The following is a 7,519-nucleotide window of genomic DNA, read 5'->3' as shown; positions in this document are numbered from 1 at the left end:
GTATTGGGGAGCAACGGGAAAATATTAGAGACACTTGAGGATTAGCGGGAACTGGGTAAAATGACTAAAATGGCCTTACTTGGACAAAAGGGGCTTAGAGTTAATAGGGAGGGCATTTTGGTCATTTGGCTTTTAGAGATTGATTTATGAGGCTTTATATACTTAGTGGGATTGGTAGAGAGAGTGAATGGCTGTGGAAAAGAGAGAAAAAGAAAGAAAAGAAAAGAGTGAAAACAGAGGGTTTTCCTAATGAGGCAGTTTGTGCATTCTTGCACCATTCCTCTCCATTTTTCTTGGAGCAAAGCTCAGTGGGGAGCTAGGATAGGCTGAGCATCAAGGATCTTAAGGTTACACTTGAAGATTTGGAAAGGATTAGCAAGAACACATCAACTTTTAAGGTAAGTTTTTAGAGATTTCAGTTTTAAGGGTTTTGATGGTTTGAGCTGTGTTTTGAACTGAGTTGATGGGAATTTTAGGGAATTTCAGGGCAAGCTTTGAGGATGAACAAGCTAAGGAGGTCTAGGTTTGAATCAAGGTCGAAATTTGCATCAATGGTAAGAATTCTAAGCCTTTAACTTTGTTGTTGACTGAATTTCTGGGTTTAGGGTTGTTCATGGAGAATTTTGAGATTTGGGATGTTTGTGCTTGGGTTTTGAGATTTGGGGATGCTTGGGATGAATGGAGAGTGTTTATAAGCTTGATTTTGGGTTTGGAAAAGTTTTGGACAAGTTTGGGGTTGAAATGGTTGAAGGAAATCGCAAGAAGCGATTTTTGGGTTCTGCTGGGCTGCAACTAGCGCTACAGCGCTAGTCAGTGGGCGCTGTAGTGCTAGCCCCTGTTCTGGGGGGAGTGTTTATGCTTGTAGCGCTACAGCGCCCTCTTTAGAGCGCTGTAGCGCTGCACTGTTCACAGAAGTGGATTTTTGGGTTTTTGATGAGGAATTTTGACCTAAGGTTCGGGGCTCGACTCCGCCACTTTGTTTTGGGGATTTAGGACTTCCCAGGGGCTCGGGATTGGTCCCGAGGCTAGGTATTTGGACTTGGGGTTCGGTGTTGACTTTGACCTATGTTTGTGCCTAGGTGTGCGCTAAGGCTCGAGTGGGATCGTGCTCAAGGAGTCAGGTTATCTAAGCTATTGAATTGAAAGGTAAGAAAACTATAACACCCGTAGGATAGGGCATGGGCCCGTAGTGTGATTGCGGGGCACGACCCTATATTGCATGATGAGATGATTGCAGGGCACGACCCTATATTTTGCATTACATGTTAGGGTGTAGACTTAAATGAATTGATATTTGTTTGAATGTTGTTTGAGTTGTACTATATGTGGTTATAGTGGAATGATACGGCGCGGAGCCGAGAACGGCGAAAGGCCGAGAACGGCAGTGGGGGCCGGAAGTAACACTTAGCACATGGGATGCTTATAGTCAGGGTAGGACCCAGTGGATACATGTGAGATCCTTACGGTGAGGACCGCGACCCCAGGCTTTGGTAAGGCTTCTGGGGCGGCATGGCCGTGTTTGCTCAGTCTAATGGTTGACTTATTTATCTGTGGACTATCTGATATGATTAACTGTATATTTTGCATATGTTATGAACTGCATGATTTTTCTTGCTGGGCTTCGGCTCACGGGTGCTCCGTGTTGCAGGTAAGGGCAAAGATTGAGTCAACCAACCATGAGTACGGAGAGCGTGAAGCGACGCGTACATGTTTGGCCTGCCCGACTGCTTTGGTTGGGGGTTTATTCGAGAAATGGCTGTAATAATCTATAATTTTTATAACTAATCAACTGTAAGCTTATTTCGAGATGTAAATAGTTTTCAAACCTTATTTTGGGATCCCAAATGTTTAATACTAGAAGTTTTAATGAAACGACGCATTTTCAAAGATTACAGCCTTAACTTTTTATTAGTCACACTTTTGTTTTAAAAACCTCGGTTAGCGAGTTCATTGCACTGTTTTGTCTTAAAACTCACTCAGTAACAACTCTAAGGTAGTAGGGCGTTACAACTTGGTATCAGAGCGAGCCAAGGTTTATTGGTTCTGGAGATCGACCGAACATGTACGCTCGCTGTCAGTGACAAGCTCGACTCAGAGTTGGTTGGTATGATTGATTGACATGTTTGAACATATGTTTGAATGCCCTGTTTGCCTGCTTATGTTTATGGAGCATGAGAAATGAGTTGACATATGCATGAGATATTGTTGGGGCTGGGCCCTTGACTGTTGCATGTTGAGATTAATGCGTGCTGAATAACACTATTATGCATGTGGATGAATATTTGCATAATGGTTCGCATATTGAGTTTATGTGGTTAATTGTTTAAATTGAATTCATATGTAATATCCGTTTATTTGCTTGTATGAAGCTTGTTGAGACCTGGGTATACATGGTGATGTTAAAATCTGGTAGCTAAATGTATATCATTGTGGATTTGGCCTATATATATGCTTTGTGTGTGCATGATAACTGTGGTTATTTAGATCTAGTTGTGGTTTGGTTCAGGGTATGAACCTCAGAGTTCAGGAGTTTGGTCAGTTTTGACAGATGAACTCGTGTTGTTTGTTCCTAGAAGGGTTTTGTGGACCTGATATTGTGTTGAGAGGGGGATTCTAGATATAAGTTGGAGTTGAGATCTCCAGTTATCCCTGGAAGCAGCAGCAGAGAGTCACTAGTGTGTGAGTAAGCTGTGGAGTTTGTTAGTTGAGATGGGATAGAAGAACAGCGGATTTTTCTGGGGAAATAGCTGATTTCGATGTTTTAACAGTAAGGTTACCGGTGTTGGTTTACTGTGAGGTATGGACAGATAAGGGTATTATATGAAAGGCTTAAAGGGTGTTATCCTCTAGTTTTGAGGAAAGTACATGAAGACAAGGAAAGTATGGAAAGTAAAGGGTGTTATCAGTGGATGGGCTGAGTTAATTCCACCCTTGAGTAAGAGAATGAGAGATCCTGATTAGAGGGTTGTGCTAAATGTTGAGGCAGGGAGATGCCTGGAAATGGTACTCGGGCTGAGGTACTGGCTTAATGGGTTGGGAAGAACCTAGATGATGAATGGTTAGAAGAGATTTTAAAGACATGATTTGAACCGTGGAGACTGGTGGGCTTATAAGTTTGGTTTGGACTGTTCGGGGTAACAACAGTGCAAATCAATGGGTTTGGTGAATTGGATAATTCATTTCGGGAATTTTTACTGGCGGATGTATCCGGAATTGATGACGACCCATTTAAGGATTTGAGATCTGGAATAGTCTAAGGTATTTGGGCCGCTCCGATGTAAGGATTTATCGTCTGCATGTGGATGACGAAGAGGGCCATGTTGTTCGAGGAACTGATGGTTGATGTATAGAGCATGAGTGCTAGAGCCGCAATGGCAGTGCTCCCTTTGATGGAGTTAGTAAATATAGAATTGTGATAATCAAGTTGATAGAACCCCGGATAGTGTTGTGGCTTCTGGATTTGCCAAGAAAGGGGAAAAGTCTGATTGATAAGATGGTACTTTTGTTGACAGAACGTAGCGAGGTCGGATTCTCAAATTGAGGCTGGAAAGAAGCTTGATTGAAAAGGTAATTATCAAAATGGTGATAGGAACCGGGGAGGTTATTTGGTATGCTCATGAGGGAGAGAATGCCACCTGAGAGGAGGTCGGGTGAGGGCATGACTTCTACATAGAATGACTCGAGATGTTAGGATGGATTTCCCATGGTGAGGGAAACGGAGAACTGGAATGCATCGATACATTCAAAGTTTGAGGCTGAGTCCTCAAGGATGAGTATTTAACTGACTGGTTTATGCTTTGGGCATTTAACAAACTGGAAGAACTCGGTGTTGAGAATGTTCCGAGAGGGAGATGGATATAGAGAGGTTGCCTCAAAGGTGCTATTCGAGAGGCTGATGATAGTAATACTTATTGAGGAGAAATAAGAAACTCTGGCAGATGGATTGTAGAGAATACCATCTGGAGTATGTAAAGGAGACTGAGTGGGAACTGAGCTGACCAGTGGAAAATTATGTGGGTATGAAAAGAAAGATTCAGGAGTACTTCAAGGTCAGACTACAGATAGGATTGGTATAAGGAATGTTGTAAAAGGTGGTTTTGGCCGACAGAAAGTCTATTGAAGCAATCGAAGGAATTTGACCCTGGAGTAGCCAGAGTGTTATACTGCGGGGATTGTTAGCATCGTCGGGTTAGGACGAAAAGTACAATGTTGGATACAAGATGGGACGATGTCCCCAAGAGTTGATCTATGACTTGGTTATTACCAGCTGGAAACCAAGGATAGAGACATTTCGGGAAATTGTCTAGTTTGCACCGGGTAGGGTGTGAGGAGTTGGTAACAAAGATTCTGGAATGGTTCAAGCTACAGCAGCACAAGTAAGTCCTTTAGGCAGAGAATGCATGAATGGTATGGACAAGTCCCCTTCAAGCTCACGAGCAGTGCATGTGGATTACTCCCAGACGGAAATGGTGAGCAAATGACTATGCGGAAGACGTTTGTACCCAGAAGGCGGAGTCACAGGTAAGGTTCTTCGGAGTGTTAGTCTGGGTGTCGTTAGGAGTACTCAGAATAGAGCTACAAGAAGAAAGGACAGGTATGAGGAGATTTGATCTGAAGCCACAAAGAAGCTAATGATGAGTATCTGAAGAATAGAAAGCATAACAGGATTGATAAGCGCATCACCTATTGCATAAGTATCTCCGGGGACAACTACATCAGAGACGAGGAGAATAGAAAAACTTATGGTTGGATGGACTGAGTGGTGTCAAATCAGAAAGAAATTCAGAAGACAAGGTAAGAATTGATTGGTATCTGGTAATGTTGGAATATGTGTGTGTTATGGTTAAGTAAAGAGTGATTACATAAAGGACCTGATCTATGGTAAGGACATGGAAGTGGGGGAGTGCATCACGATTTGGGCACGCCCAGGAATAATTTGACGCGAGGATGGATTGAACCTTGCGGGAGGCGACTGAATGAATCATGGTTGATATACTTGGAGCGTTAAGTCGACAGTTGTGCATGGCATAAGGTACTTGAGTGTTGGGTGTTAGTGAGAAGGTTAACGTTGAGACCCAGATGTGGTGAAAAACAGCGGACGGGCGATCAGTGTTTTTAATCCTCGATTGAAAGAGGGGAGATATAATTGGAGGCGGAACTCCTAACTGAGAGGCGTGTGCCAGTCAAGGAATAACACCATAGACTGTAATGGAGTGGACAAGGCAACGACTGAGATTGGCTTAACGTTAGTAGGTATGATTAGCTGGTGAGTGTCACTGAGCTATGGAATCCGAAGTGTCGGCTTTGGTCGAAGCAGGGAAGAACCCTGCTAAGGTGGTACAAGTTAGGATACCAGGAATGGATGAAGGATCCAATTAGATTTGGTTTTTGAATGAGAATTCTAAATGGATATCATTCCACCTCCTAGGGTACGTCGTACCGGGAGGGTCGAATGGGTGACAGAGTCTAGTGTTTTCCTTTGGACCCTGACGGGTTAGGTGATGTGGTGGTGCATCATGGGGATAGACCACAATAGACCTTAAGTAAGGCGTTTGGACATGAAAAGTTTTAACTCGGTTGTTTGAGTTAATGTTGTTGGGTCAAGTGAACTGGTTTCAGGGTGAAACGTCGATGATACTGAATTAAGACCCAATAGTATTTTAAATTTTGGAATGGATTTAGAGAACGAAAAGAACAGAGTGGGAACCTGGAATTATCAGTTGATTGCAAGTGGAATGCAGTCTGAAAGTTTATCAGATATCTTAAAGAATTAAGCGCTGAATAGGCGAATACTTGAAGCATTAAGGGAAGTGTAATCCCTGATGAATTAGTCGTGGTGGCAGTTGCTGGTGTCTTGTTAATGTAACGCGACATAGGGCTTGGTAAGAGGTGAAGGATAGTGAATACTACAGTTTGGCTTTAGTTCAGAGAGAAAGCCAAAGAGGTCGTTGAAACTTCTTATGGCAGGAGTGTCTACCTATTTGAAAGAATAAAGAGCTGGTAGATTGCTAAGTTATGAGGAAATAAAGTTCCGGGAAGAAAGAGTTGCGTCTCTGCGTAATAACAGACGAGGATCTGTAAGGTGTTCAGAGAAAGAAGGGAGAGTTCTGACTCTTAATTCAACACTAAATTCAGAAGTTTTACCAAGGGTTAGGCCAGTGGGGCCTACCAATTGATCCCACCTAGTAGAGGTGACGACTTTTGAGTATCTCTGGAATCAGGAATAAGACAATGAATTGGTCATTGTAATCTAGGCAGACCCTGAGGCTTCGGTAGGGTTGCGGTGTAAACGAGGGGCTATCGAGAGTATGGCTATTAGACAAGATCTTGTGAGGCAAGATTGTTAAGCCTGAAAGAGTGTTGTTGGGAACTAAAGTAAGGTGGTGGACCTTGGAAATCATGGTCAGAGTGTGGGTTTTCTGACTGATGTGTTTGGATAAATTTCGAGGACGAAATTTGTATGAGGAGGGGATAGTTGTAACGACCCAAATTCGCTAATAAGGCTTAAGGGCCTAGATTAGCGTGCCAGGAGGGCATGATGGGATTTATGTGTGACTTTGATGAGTTAAATGCATGACTATGATTTAAAGCATGTTATATGACTATTTGTTTATCTGAGATGCATGACTATGTATATTAGTATGCATGTAGGCCCGGATCGTGTTAGAAGGGCATAACTGTAATTTTGGCCATGTTGGGCACAGCTGCATTGATATGTGATGATTATTGAGACCACATTGTGATGTGGATGTATCTGTGAGTTGTGACTCGAGGCGATCCCAGTGAGCAGGCTAGCGGAAAGTCATGACGGGAATTTATACCCGGCTCGGGGCGAGCCTGGGGGTATAAGCAGGAATTTAGAGATTAGATTGAGATTTATATTGATGATGGGGAATACTTATTTGGTGACTTTTCAAGTATTGGGGAGGAACGGGAAAATATTAGAGACACTTGAGGATTAGCGGGAACTGGGTAAAATGACTAAAATGGCCTTACTTGGACAAAAGGGGCTTAGAGTTAATAGGGAGGGAATTTTGGTCATTTGGCTTTTAGAGATTGATTTATGAGGCTTTATATACTTAGTGGGATTGGTAGAGAGAGTGAATGGCTGTGGAAAAGAAAGAAAAAGAAAGAAAAGAAAATAGTGAAAACAGAGGGTTTTCCTAATGGGGCAGTTTGTGCATTCTTGCACCATTCCTCTCCATTTTTCTTGGAGCAAAGCTCAGTGGGGAGCTAGGATAGGCTGAGCATCAAGGATCTTAAGGTTACACTTGAAGATTTGGCAAGGATTAGCAAGAACACATCAACTTTTAAGGTAAGTTTTTAGAGATTTCAGTTTTAAGGGTTTTGATGGTTTGAGCTGTGTTTTGAACTGAGTTGATGGGAATTTTAGGGAATTTTCGGGCAAGCTTTGAGGATGAACAAGCTAAGGAGGTCTAGGGTTGAATCAAGGTCGAAATTTGCATCAATGGTAAGAATTCTAAGCCTTTAACTTTGTTGTTGACTGAATTTCTGGGTT

This window comes from Humulus lupulus, chromosome 5 (assembly GCF_963169125.1).
Source record: "Humulus lupulus chromosome 5, drHumLupu1.1, whole genome shotgun sequence".
NCBI classification, from domain to species: domain Eukaryota; kingdom Viridiplantae; phylum Streptophyta; class Magnoliopsida; order Rosales; family Cannabaceae; genus Humulus; species Humulus lupulus.
Note: the sequence above shows the minus strand (reverse complement) of the source record.